The sequence below is a fragment of the Anoplopoma fimbria genome, chromosome 13 (genome assembly GCF_027596085.1).
Source record: "Anoplopoma fimbria isolate UVic2021 breed Golden Eagle Sablefish chromosome 13, Afim_UVic_2022, whole genome shotgun sequence".
NCBI lineage: Eukaryota > Metazoa > Chordata > Actinopteri > Perciformes > Anoplopomatidae > Anoplopoma > Anoplopoma fimbria.
Window position 1 is genome coordinate 24,771,331 of NC_072461.1, and position 12,179 is coordinate 24,783,509.

General features: G+C 36.6%; 1 protein-coding gene across 1 annotated transcript in view; it reads left to right on the plus strand.

Annotated features, from left to right (window-relative positions):
* Window positions 1–11,015: 11,015 nt before the first annotated feature.
* Window positions 11,016–12,179, plus strand: part of smarca2 (SWI/SNF related, matrix associated, actin dependent regulator of chromatin, subfamily a, member 2) — a 51,316-nt gene continuing 50,152 nt past the window's right edge. Inside the window, 1 exon segment of the mRNA XM_054610293.1 lies at window positions 11,016–11,143. The gene's annotated coding sequence lies outside the window, so the exon portion shown is untranslated.

Here is a 12,179-nt window from a genome sequence, read left to right on the forward strand (position 1 = left end):
TGTACTTTCCGAGTACAAGCATATTGTACTTTTTACTCCATGACACTTATTTCATATAAATTAATAATTAATTAATTATGATATATTATTAAAGTGTAATCTTCCCAGCAGTACATAAAGTATTTAAAATTAGCTTCTCCTTTACCAGCAGCAATATTCAAGTGATGTACACATTAATGCATCAGTAATTATAATCCAATAATTTAACTGCTTGATGAGTTCTTTTACTTTTAGTGCTTCAACTATATTTTGATGCCAGTATTTTGGTACTTTTAATTATAAGCAATAGTTTGAATGCAATACTTTTCCTTGAGGTATTTTACAGTGTAGTATTGCTACTTTTACTAGTTTATCTACAGTTTTTATAGTTAATGTAAAATAGGAAAATCACTTTTTCATAGATTGCTAATGACTACTTCACCAAAAAAAAAGAAAAATGAAGAACGGTTTGCCTTTTTGAGTGCAAATATAGTAAATGGCACAACATTTAAATGTAGTTGTTCTTAAAGTTGACAATTTGATTCAATCACAAGTTTAAGTCCGCTGCCTTAAATGAGAATAAAAAGAGTCAACATTTACACAGACACTTATAGAGACAGTCAAAGCTAAATGTATCAGCTCACGAGAAGAAGAAGAAGAAGAAGAAGAAGAAGAAGAAGAAGAAGAAGAAGAAGAAGAAGAAGAAGAAGAATTTTGGTGAACCAATCACTCCTTCTCTCTTCTTAATGCCATAACAAAAACCCCAGTCTGACAAATATGACAGCTCAATCTGTTTGTGAGCGACAACAAGTCATCACAAGATTCCTGTCCAGGGTGAAAAAGTTACACACACATCTGCTTCAAGAGAGAGAGAGCGAGAGAGGAGGGGAAAATACCTTTAGAAAACTCTCAGCCTGGAGAATGGCGGAGGGGGATTTGTATTGTGAAAGGCCTGAGAGGAGAGAGGTGGGGCACTTTGACAAGCTCCTTTGTGAGCCCAGGAATCACATATTAATTGCGGCGCAGGGCGGCTGCCTTGGCTGTCAATGGGCTTTGAGTTTGCAGTGCCAGGTGAAATACCACGGGCTTGGATTCAACAACTAAATACTTATCTCTGGTATTGTTCCCTGAAAGTGAGCGCTGATGTCGGGGTGAAAAGATGAAGGCTGATGTATCTGATCCCGTTCGTCTGTCGATACCTCGGTAATGGCTTAAGCCTCGAAACCTGTCAAATAGCACAGGGTTGACAAAACAAACATCATCTTTCTTACACACTGTTAACTCCGATAAGAATGGTGGTGTGCATTACAGCAAGTGATAACCTGTATGAATACCTAATACTAATACACAGTACAGTGTGAGTGTGTACGTTTAGGAATCTCCAAAGTGACACTTTTTTTGTTCTTTTCTGTTCTAATCTACGTGGAAAATGAACACGACGAAGAAAGGACTGATACAAATGAAATACATTATATATATATATTTAAAAAGGGTCAAGCCATCAGAATTATAAGAATGTTGAATATGTCAAATACATGCATAAAAAATCTGAGTGAAATTGTATTATTTATTACATTTGGATGTTCTTTATAGGAAAGGATAAATCAAGTTAAAGAAAGAAACGGTAAAAACACTAAAGACAAAGACAAACAAAACCAAAGGTAGACAGACAGACAAGAGAAACATGTTTGAGTTTACACAGAGGTCACAATCCATGTGAAAATATAGCAGCACTATATATTATTTCTGTCATGTTGGTTAAACAGAGGATGCAAGATCTTCAGTGGAATTCCCAGACTGATGCACACACTGTGCTTCAGTCTGCTGCTTTGTCCACTTTCATAGATTTTCCATTCTTTTGTTCTAGTTTTTGGCAAACATTTAGGTTTGCTTTATGAAACAAGCTCAGGCCAAGACACGCTATTGTCAATAATTCAGGAGGTAGCTTATGAAATAAATGGTTTCTAAAAAAAGACTGAAAAGAAATATTAATTTCTTGCCAAAAGTCCGATGAGAAGATCGATGTCACTCTCACATCAGTACGATGAATACTTGGATGGAGCCAGCAGCCGCTTAGCTTAGCTTAGCTTAGCTTAGCCCAGCACTAAGACCAGAAGCAGGAGTTAAACAGGTGGCTGGCCTGGTTCTGTTCAAATATAACAAAATCCACCCTCCAGCAACCCTAAAGCTCACTGACTCATATGCTATATCTTGTTTATTTAATACAAAAAACAAATTATTTATTTGCTGTAACCAGTAACTTCCTCCAACATTTGTTTTTTTGTTGTCTAAGACTGAGACTGCATTTCCATCCACTTGTTTTTATGCTCATTTTCATATTTCTGAGTGAAAACGGCAAAAAAAAAAAATCGAAATATGCAAAAACCTAATAGTAATATAATAAATCATAATAAAAGCATGACCTTTATGAATTCCCTTTTCCTGTTTTTCTGGAACTTCAGTTAAAACTTGCATTAAATTTGCATGGAAACGTGGATTGAGAATCAAGTCCAATTTAGGACCAAAATATGCATAAACCAATTCTCATTACTAAACTATGAATTCAAAGTCTGATGAACAGATGTAGATCTTCCTGCAGGACTTCAGCACAAATCCATTTAATATCAAAATGATCTGTTTAAATAAGGTCAAGTGTAGACATTTTATGGGAGGTAGAGGAACTAGTGATGAAGACGAGTCTAAATATATATATTTTTCTCGAAGCAGATCCTTTGGACATGTTGATCTTTGACTTTTTGACACCTCACATCCAAACTGCTGCAGGTCACATTTTGACCAAACAGAAGAAGCTGCCTATTTTAATTGTAGAAAAAAATATATATGCATATATAATCCGTCTATAATGGCATTCTGGGTGACTCAGGGATAGAAAATGACTAAATGTGTCCATCGTTATATGGTTAAACGCTTCATTTTGTGAGTGGAAACAAGCAATTAGTCCCAGCATGCCACACATACCATAATAAATCACCCCATGAGCTTCTTCTTTATTGTGCACCATTCATACATTTTCTCCTTTAACACTGGATACTCACATTCCTTTAACCATCACGGATAGACGTATTGCACCCGTCTTTACATCTTAACACCACTAACCCCACTCCCGTGGACGTGGTGAAGATGAAGTGGTCTTAACAGCTCACAGATGCTCACCCTGCGCTGATGGTGGGCAGGTATTCATGGGTTGACTTCACCCCCCCACCACCACCACCACCACCACCACCCGCCCTCTAAGGCTGCAGCGATTCACTGTGACAAGTTCAAAACACATGCTGCCGTTGCACCATCAGCTACAAGTTGAAAGGAATGGAAACACATTCGGGGTTGGAAAAAAGAGCCAAACTAACTATTCGGGCCCTGTTTGGTCTGTTTCATCTGATTCCAACAGGCGGGTGAAAGACGAGGCGATAGAGGTGTTTCAAAAGTAGTTACTTTGTTGCAGTTCAACACATTCTTCAAAAGTTTGTCTCTGCAATATATTTGTCGATGAAATAGTTTTGGGCAGAACTGTGATGTCTTTGTTGATGAAGTGTTTGGGTCTGTAGATGGGTTATGAATGTCTTTGAGATCGAAGCCTCAAAAAATCAGAGCAGCCACAAGAAACTAATCCCCCCTTTAATATATAGTGCACATAGACTGTATATAAGAAGTTATGCTGTATCCTCTATTACGGTCCCATTAATAGTAAAATAAACTAAATGAAGGGTTTCACAAATTTAAAGCCACCATGGATGAAACATTCATAATACAAAGAGTAATAATTGACCTTGTCTGCTGAGGCCAACTGTGCAAAAACGTTTTTAACACACTACTGTTTCTGACGAAAAACACACCTCGAACACTAAATGCAGAATGATTTGCTTTCACTGTGGAGAGCTCCCAAGTCGTATAAGTAAATGTTCGACAAACGCTCAAGTGACAGAGTCCTCTATGACTCTTGTCCACTGGGAGCAAATTAGGAAGTAGTGTGCAGTTGTAATAGAGCCGTGGAGGGACGAGGTTAACGTCCTGCTTCCTACTGCTAGTCAGGGTTCATATAAACCATGACCATGATTGTTCCCTAACTAAACAACCAGATATTACTTTAACCATGACGACGTAGGTCCCCTAACCATAACAAAACAGTTACCTGTCATTAAATTCCACCATTAATTGTACATTTTTGGACCTAAATAAAGTATCCTTTTACATTTTACTATTTTACTATACTACTATTATCCACTTATGTTCAAGCAACATATTGTGTGGATTCAAGAATGGCTGTTATAAATATTGGATCATTAAATCACTAATTACTCGAAAATGAAAATGTATTTTATGATACATAGTTAAGATGTGAGTGAGTTAAGATAGTTTGTGTTCATACCAATAAAAACTGAAAATTTACACATTTAAATTATATCATATTATAATAAATAATGATTGATTCTGTTTGAAAATTTTCCGCCTTATTTTCAAACAGAAACTAAATGAACCAACCTATCCTCATACATCGGTTTTTAAGGTATCCTACAGAAAAGTTACTAAGTCTTTTCAAAACTTTTAAAACTTCCTTCTTCACAGGAACCAACTTAGTTAGGTTTAGGCAATAAAACAGCTTAGTTAAGTTTAGGCAATAAATATACTTAGTCAGGTTTAGGAAAAGATCTTGGTTTGGGTTGAAATAACTATTGAACTGCTGTTACTGAAGTATGCAAGTTATGGGACAAATAAATCAACATTGACTTCTCGTTTCACAGGGGAAACTAACAGACTCTGTGTTAGTCAACCAACTGTAACGGGTTCTATTTCTTGTCGGTATAGCTGTGACCTTGACCTAAACCAAATTTAGTCATAGTGGATGAGAAAACAACACAACTTCAAATGTTTTTGTTTAATTTGGATGACTTGCTCATATTATAGCACAAAGCAAAATTAAAACAAATCTGTTGCAGATTTTCTGTCAGAATCCTGAACAGTAGTGTGCGGAGTGCTTACATATCATCTGCTGATAATCAACATCTGTGCTTATGTGTAATCTGTCAGAGGATATTATCAGGCAGGGTTATTCCTGATCATCACGAGCTGCTGCTCTGGTCCGGCGCCGGGCCACCAGATGTCAGGCAGGTTGTAATATTAAACAGCGTGCTTTAACAATGAATGGCAGGACACCTGCAACAAAAGCAACTACAAAGGGACTTCCTCTGACAGCATTTCCTCTCCTCTCAGCCTCCTGCATGACCCCGGCACCATCTTGGAAAAAGATCTCAGCGCTCGTTGCTGTGGACCAGACCCCGGTCCCCAGAGAGAGCTCAAAAGCAGCCTCTCGCAAATTGAGCACCGGCAGTCCGAAATTGAGGGTGGAGTGATGGAGGATGGTGAGGGGGGGCACGGCGCACCTGCCCATAAATCTTGAAGAAGTTTTCCTTTCACAAGAAGCACTTGAAGAGAGAAATAACAAACAGCGGTCAGAGGGCCAGGGCATAAAGAAGAGAGGAAAGTGAGTGCCAAGAACAGTGTTTAGGAAATCCTTTACTGAGATGACACAACAGCCGGGGCCAAACTGGACACCTCTGAGATCCAAAAGTCAACCATGCAGACACTAAACATCTGTTTTCTTTTCTTAAACATCTGTCTAAATGTGGATTGCTCTTTTGATGTTACCCAATCACTTTTGAGGATGACTACCAGATCAATAACTGGAGAATATCAATGGACAATAAATATATGTAGTATCTTATAAGCTACTTAAAGTGAGCTACTAGTGTTATTATAAGAAAAAGCAATACTGTTATAGGCTTCTATAGCTTATTACGGAAGACATTTTGACACGTCACAGCAGGAAAAGAAGATGTGTAGGCTTAATACTAATATTGTTGATCAGTGAATTGTATTTATTTGTGCCTACTAATACTAAATGTGTTTTTCCTATTATGACAAAACCAAATGCAGCGAGAAAGGCCTATAGCGAGCCATCTTGACAGTCGTGTCCATGGAGGTATCGAGCTAATTAGCCGTGTTGAACCATCAACTTTCCCAAAAGACAAATGGTTTTCAGACAGTAATGAGGCGATGATACAAATACGCCTTTTGAATAAACTTTGTGAATTTATTGTCCTGTTTGTGATGAAGCTAACTAGCTTGCTAACTGAGAGTTAGCAACTTGCTGTCAGATACTATTTAGAGAGTTTTTATTCTTCAGTTACAGAACTTTTTTTTTTGTTCTTCAGTATCTCTTTATTATATGAAATTAAAAATGCTGAAAACAAAACGGTAGAAAAAGTAAACAGCCCAGTTAGACAAAATACTAGGGTGCTTGCAGTTAGCTTACTGGCTGCCAAAAACACGTACAAGAAAAGAAAGGAGAGAGGCAGAAAGCAGAAAAGAGAGACAAGATGAAGGGGAAAGTGTTCTTTCAGCTGCTAGTATTAATAAAAACGATGTGGAACAGATCTAATGTGCTAAACGCTAAGTTTAAACACAAGCACATTTGCCTCTATCATAACAAATATGGCCTTTTTATTATTTCGATGCCGGCTGTCTTCCCTGTTTAAACATTCACTCTATCATCTGACTCAGAAATAAAAATAAGCGCACCACAATGTAAGCATTGGTTATTCAAATGGGACTCTCCGATGACACAGGCAGAAAGCAAACAGCTCGCTGCCAAATGTGGCGCATGTAAAACTAATTATAACACTCCTTTTGTTTGCACACACCTGTGGATGGCAATTGTGTAGGTGTCAATGTGTGTGCATGATGTCTGACTGGTGTCTACAAGTGTGTGTCGGATGCTTGACAGTAAAACTTAAACAAGAAACAGACAAACATTCAATACAAATATTATATAATACATCAAGATGAATATTACAGTTTTGTTCTAATGTGTCATAGCTGAAAGACTCTTTTAGAAGTATGATGCTTGAACTTGTGCCAGAAAGGTCTTTATCTTAGAGAAATATAAATAACAAACTTGCTTTACCGGTACTTTACTCATAAGGGGTTAAGAATTAGAACAAAATTCCTTTTATTGTATTTCCATAGAGCCTTTTTAACAATAATCCAAGGACCAGAGATAAAAAAAAATAGCCGTTATGCTTATTAAGTGTTCTTTTTTTCAGCATCGTTTATGTATTAAAAAGCTAGACTGCAATTATTCAGTCTATAAAGTGTCAAAAATAATGTAAATTGCCAAAGATGCCCCCACCAATAAACAAAATATGCATTTTATAATGTTGAAAAGCAATTTAATCTTGCAAATAGTAATTAAAAAAAAGGATTGTGCTGTGTCTTAATTCCAATAAAGTGGTCACAAGTCAGTAAAGTTTAATTTAATTACCTTAAAGCTGGTGGTGCATGAAATGGTGACGTTTATGTTTTGAACTGCACACGGTCCCTTTTAGATTAAACAAATAAACAATAAATTAGGAAGTCCCCGTTGAGATGAAGATCTCCTCTGCATGAGTGACCTGAGAAAAAAATTACAGTATGAACTAGATAACAAAAACAAGAGTTCAAAGTTGATATGAGTAACCTTTAAAGCTATAAAAGTGCTCTCTATTGCTAAAATAATGAATACTTTATTGTTTCTTTCCTGGATGTGTTATTTAAAAAGTAAAATCATTTATTTCTTAATAGATTCAATGTGGATATATCTTGATTTGGGACAGATTTATTTAATTTTGCCTTTCCACAGACAAATGAAGAGACATGAAAGAGGGAAGAAGGATGAATTCAAGGGGCCATCTTTGCACCTGTAAGTGAGTGATCCATTGTTCGGCCCATCCATTTAAAAACCTGTAGGCTTTGAATAAAATGTCACGCCGGTGGTTCACCGGAGCCTTTTTACGGATGGTTTCAAGGTGAATGGAAGCCACAACCACTAGTCCTTTCACTGCCAAATGACTGCGGCCGAGCTCTTTCCTGGCTCGGTGAATCTGTAGGTGGGCGGCGGCTTTAACCGCAAAGTTAATTAGGTATGTTTATTTGGGTAAAATTTACATCCAGGAACCCTGTGCACATCCTTTATGGGGACGTATAAGAAAGGGCAGAATTGTTGAGGAGGGGAAGTCAAGATCAAAGTTTAAATGTGAGGCTTTGTTTATTGATATGTGAGGTATTCAAATGATGGGCTGTCAGGCCGGAACGCTTTGAATGTCTTACAAGGTCATCCAAGTGTCATCGCCTATATAGATAAATGCCTCATTTTTTCTATGAATCGTTAAATATGAATGGCACAAACATTATTTTCTCGGGAACATACATATATTTTCTCTTCACCGGAGCTGAAGCCAGTTTGGTGAAGATAGAGCAAAAAAGATATCTAAAGATCAAGCTTTTTTCCCTTGTGCTCCCAAACTGTTGAACAGCTTACCCAAAAACATCAGAAAGACAGCCTCTGTTGACATTGTTTAAGGGATCAAGCATCACTTAAACACATATCTATTTCACCAAGCCTTTCTTTTATAACAGCACTGTATGTGCGTTCCACTGAGTCCCAAATCTGTCTTTCAATATTTATTTATGTATTTAAAAACATTTATGCCTGTACATTTTTCTTATCAAATTATTTTGGGGGGGTAATTTTAAATGTAAATTGTTCTCCAGTTTACATTCATCTGTTGAATTGTTTTAATTACCTTAGAATGTTAGTGAAAAATGCATGCTTTCCATAAAAGGAAGTTTTTATTTATTTTTATTTATATTATTTTATTTATTAAGATTAAGATTTTTATAAAAAGATATTATAAATATTTATTTCCATGTGTGAATTTAAAAATAACTAAATCAAGAAACATTTTGAATATTGATATATTTCGGTCCCAAAACGGGTTCTAGTTATAATATTTATTCTAGTCTATTTGGATAACATACACTTGATGTAAATACAGACAAATTATGAGCTGTACAATGAAGAAGAAAAAAACACAAAAAGAATCGCTCAGTTGAGCTTTAGCAACCAAATGCCCATTAAAAACAGCTTTATTTTTTCATAATGAAAACAAGGTTTCTGATATCATATGGATGCAAATGGACCTTGACTAAAACCTGTGTGTCATTTGCATGGCTTGCCTTTAAAACTCCATGTTGCTGTCATCAGACTTACTAAGTTAGTGTACGTAAATGAGGACCAGCCGTCCATCACTCTGGACTTTGCATGTTTGTTTAGAGCTCTGAAGTCTGTGGGAATTCATTACCTGCCAGGTGTTACAGCACAGAGCTGCAGAGGCCAGTTTATGAGGCAGCTGCTGGTCACTGCTGCCATCTTGTGTTGATTTTAAGGACCGTTCAGTGGACCATGGTCATTTTTTCCAACATTTTTACCTCCAAATAGTTCCCCAAGTAGCTTTAAAGTTAGAAACATGTTAGAAAAGTGTATTTTCCAAACACTATTACATATATTTTTTGAAACACGTGAAAACATCCAATTATAAACTCTGTTGCTATAAGATGTAGGCCCTCAGTTATTGGCCACTGTCAGTCATATGTATTTGATTTGATCATTTGATTTATGACATTGAATTCTATCGTAAACACTTATTAAGGTGCAGTTTTCCTCCTTTTGTTAAAGAGCTGCTAAAATGTAAAAAAAAAAAAGGATAATTGCATATGATTCGAGTTAAGTTATTGCATGATGTTCTAACAAACCAGGGTTGAGAAAATACAGTAGTAATAAAACAATGTAAAGATACAAGTGGAGATCATCATTTTACTTAAGTAAAAGTGCAAAAGTATTATTAGTAATATGTTCTTAATGCACCCCTGCCTCTCAGTATCATATTATTAGTGTATTCTTGATGCTGCTTTGTGTAAAGTTGAGTTGTTTAATCTATACAAATGCATCATATTTTATAAGCATGTTGTATGTCGTATATATGTGAGATTGAAACCTGCAAAGTACCTGGTAACTACAGGTGTTAAAGTAGCCTGAAGTAGCATATGTCATGGGGTAAAAATACTCAAGTACAAATACCTCAAAATAGATGGTACTTTGTAGTATTCCACCAATTTACCGAAATGAATAAGAATTTGAAGAGCAGTGACAGCAGATCAACATCTACTTCCCATTTGCAGTGGTGCTTATAACAGTATTAAACATAATAATAATAATAATAATAATACATTTTATTTATAGAGCGCTTTTCAGAGTACACAAAGACGCTTTACAGACATTTAAAAACAGCATTTAAAAGCTACACACTAAAAACTTAAAACTTACTAACGGGACTAATAAAGTATTATCTTATCATATCTTATTTTATCTTATAACAGTATTAAACATAAGTTATTATTTTTTTATTCTAATTGCATTATGATTTACCAGTTTTTTAAGCAAACTGTGTGTCTTGTTTGCAGTCATGGCCACTGAACCAGAAAGTTACAGTAAAGCTTATGGGGGGAAGGAACACGCCCAAGAAACAAAAATCAGATGATTGACGTGAGAAGGTGTGTCCAAACTGTTGACTGGTACTGTATGTCATGGGGTAAAAATATTCAAGTACAAATACCTCAAAATAGATGGTACTTTGTAGTATTCCACCAATTTACCGAAATTAATAAGATTTTGAAGAGCAATGACAGCAGATCAACATCTACTTCCCATCTGCAGTGGATGTGCAGTACTGTACTGTTTTTTATTGCTCATTTGCTTATTTATAATACTTATTTTTGATCTTGTTTTTTACCATGTCTCTTGTTTGCACTATCCTCTATGCTGCTGTAATCCTGTAAATGGACTAATAAAGGATTATCTTATCATATCTTATTTTATCTTATAACAGTATTAAACATAAATTATTATTTTTTTATAATAATAATAATAATAATAATAATAATAATAATAATAATAATACATTTTATTTATAGAGCACTTTTGGCCACTGAACCACAAAGTTACAGTAAAGCTTATGAGGGGGAAGGGACACGCCCATTAAACAAAAAATGATTGACGTGCGATCCAGCCAATCACCGCGGGCGTAGGGGGCGGGACTTCCGGTGACATTGACAAATCAGTAATGGCGACAGAAGGAAAAAAAACAAAACTTTAACTTGTCAGCAAAACAACACGAAGAGGGGAGTGAACTTCTCGGACAGCAGTCATATTTATGACGAAACAATAACAATATTCTCATCTAATTGTGTGCAGGTACAGTTCAGCCGAAAGGTAAACAGAACAGCGGCGCCGTGTCTGTGATAAAGACCGACATTGCGGCTCCGCATCCGCACTTCCGGTACTGGGAGCTAGCTAGCAGCTAGGTTAGCAGCTAGGCTAACAGCTAGCAGCTAGGCTAGCGGCTAACGCATGACCACGTGGTTTGTTTTTGGGAACTTTGTGCTTCTAAATGTTATATTAAAGATGCAAATGTCGTGTCAGGAGCTTCACTTTCATTGGAATATGTATATATATATATATAATTTTATTTATTTGCTTTGTGTTTCCGTGATGGCCGCCATTTTTTATTTTGTTTGACATGATCCAATCAGAGCTAGCGTGTTAGCCACCAATGCTAACGCTACTAGAGAGATGTCATTGCTTTAACTGTGTAATATAAATGACATGAGGCCACTGTTATGGGTGTGATTAAACAGATACTTTGTTAAGCTGCAGGTGATCATGTGTGCATCTACATCCGGGTACCAGAAGCAGGAAGTAATAGAGAGTTTGACAGATGTGCAGTGTTTGTTTACATCACAAGGCTTGCAGCTCTGTGTGTCCTTAATGCAGCTCTATGTGTCCTTAATGCAGCTTTGTGTGTGTCCTTAATGCAGCTCTATGTGTGCTTAATGCAGCTCTGTGTGTCCTTAATGCAGCTCTGTGTGTCCTTAATGCAGCTCTGTGTGTCCTTAATGCAGCTCTTAATGTGTGTCCTTAATGCATGTGTGCTTAATGCTGTGTGTCCTTAATGCAGCTCTGTGTGTCCTTAATGCAGCTCTGTGTGTCCTTAATGCAGCTCTGTGTGTCCTTAATGCAGCTCTATGTGTGTCCTTAATGCAGCTCTGTGTGTCCTTAATGCAGCTCTATGTGTGTCCTTAATGCAGCTCTATGTGTCCTTAATGCATGCAATGTGTGTCCTTAATGCATGCAATGTGTGTCCTTTAATGCGTGCAATGTGTGTCCTTTAATTCGTGCAATGTGTGTCCTTAATGCATGCAATGTGTGTCCTTAATGCATGCAATGTGTGTCCTTAATGCAGCTCTGT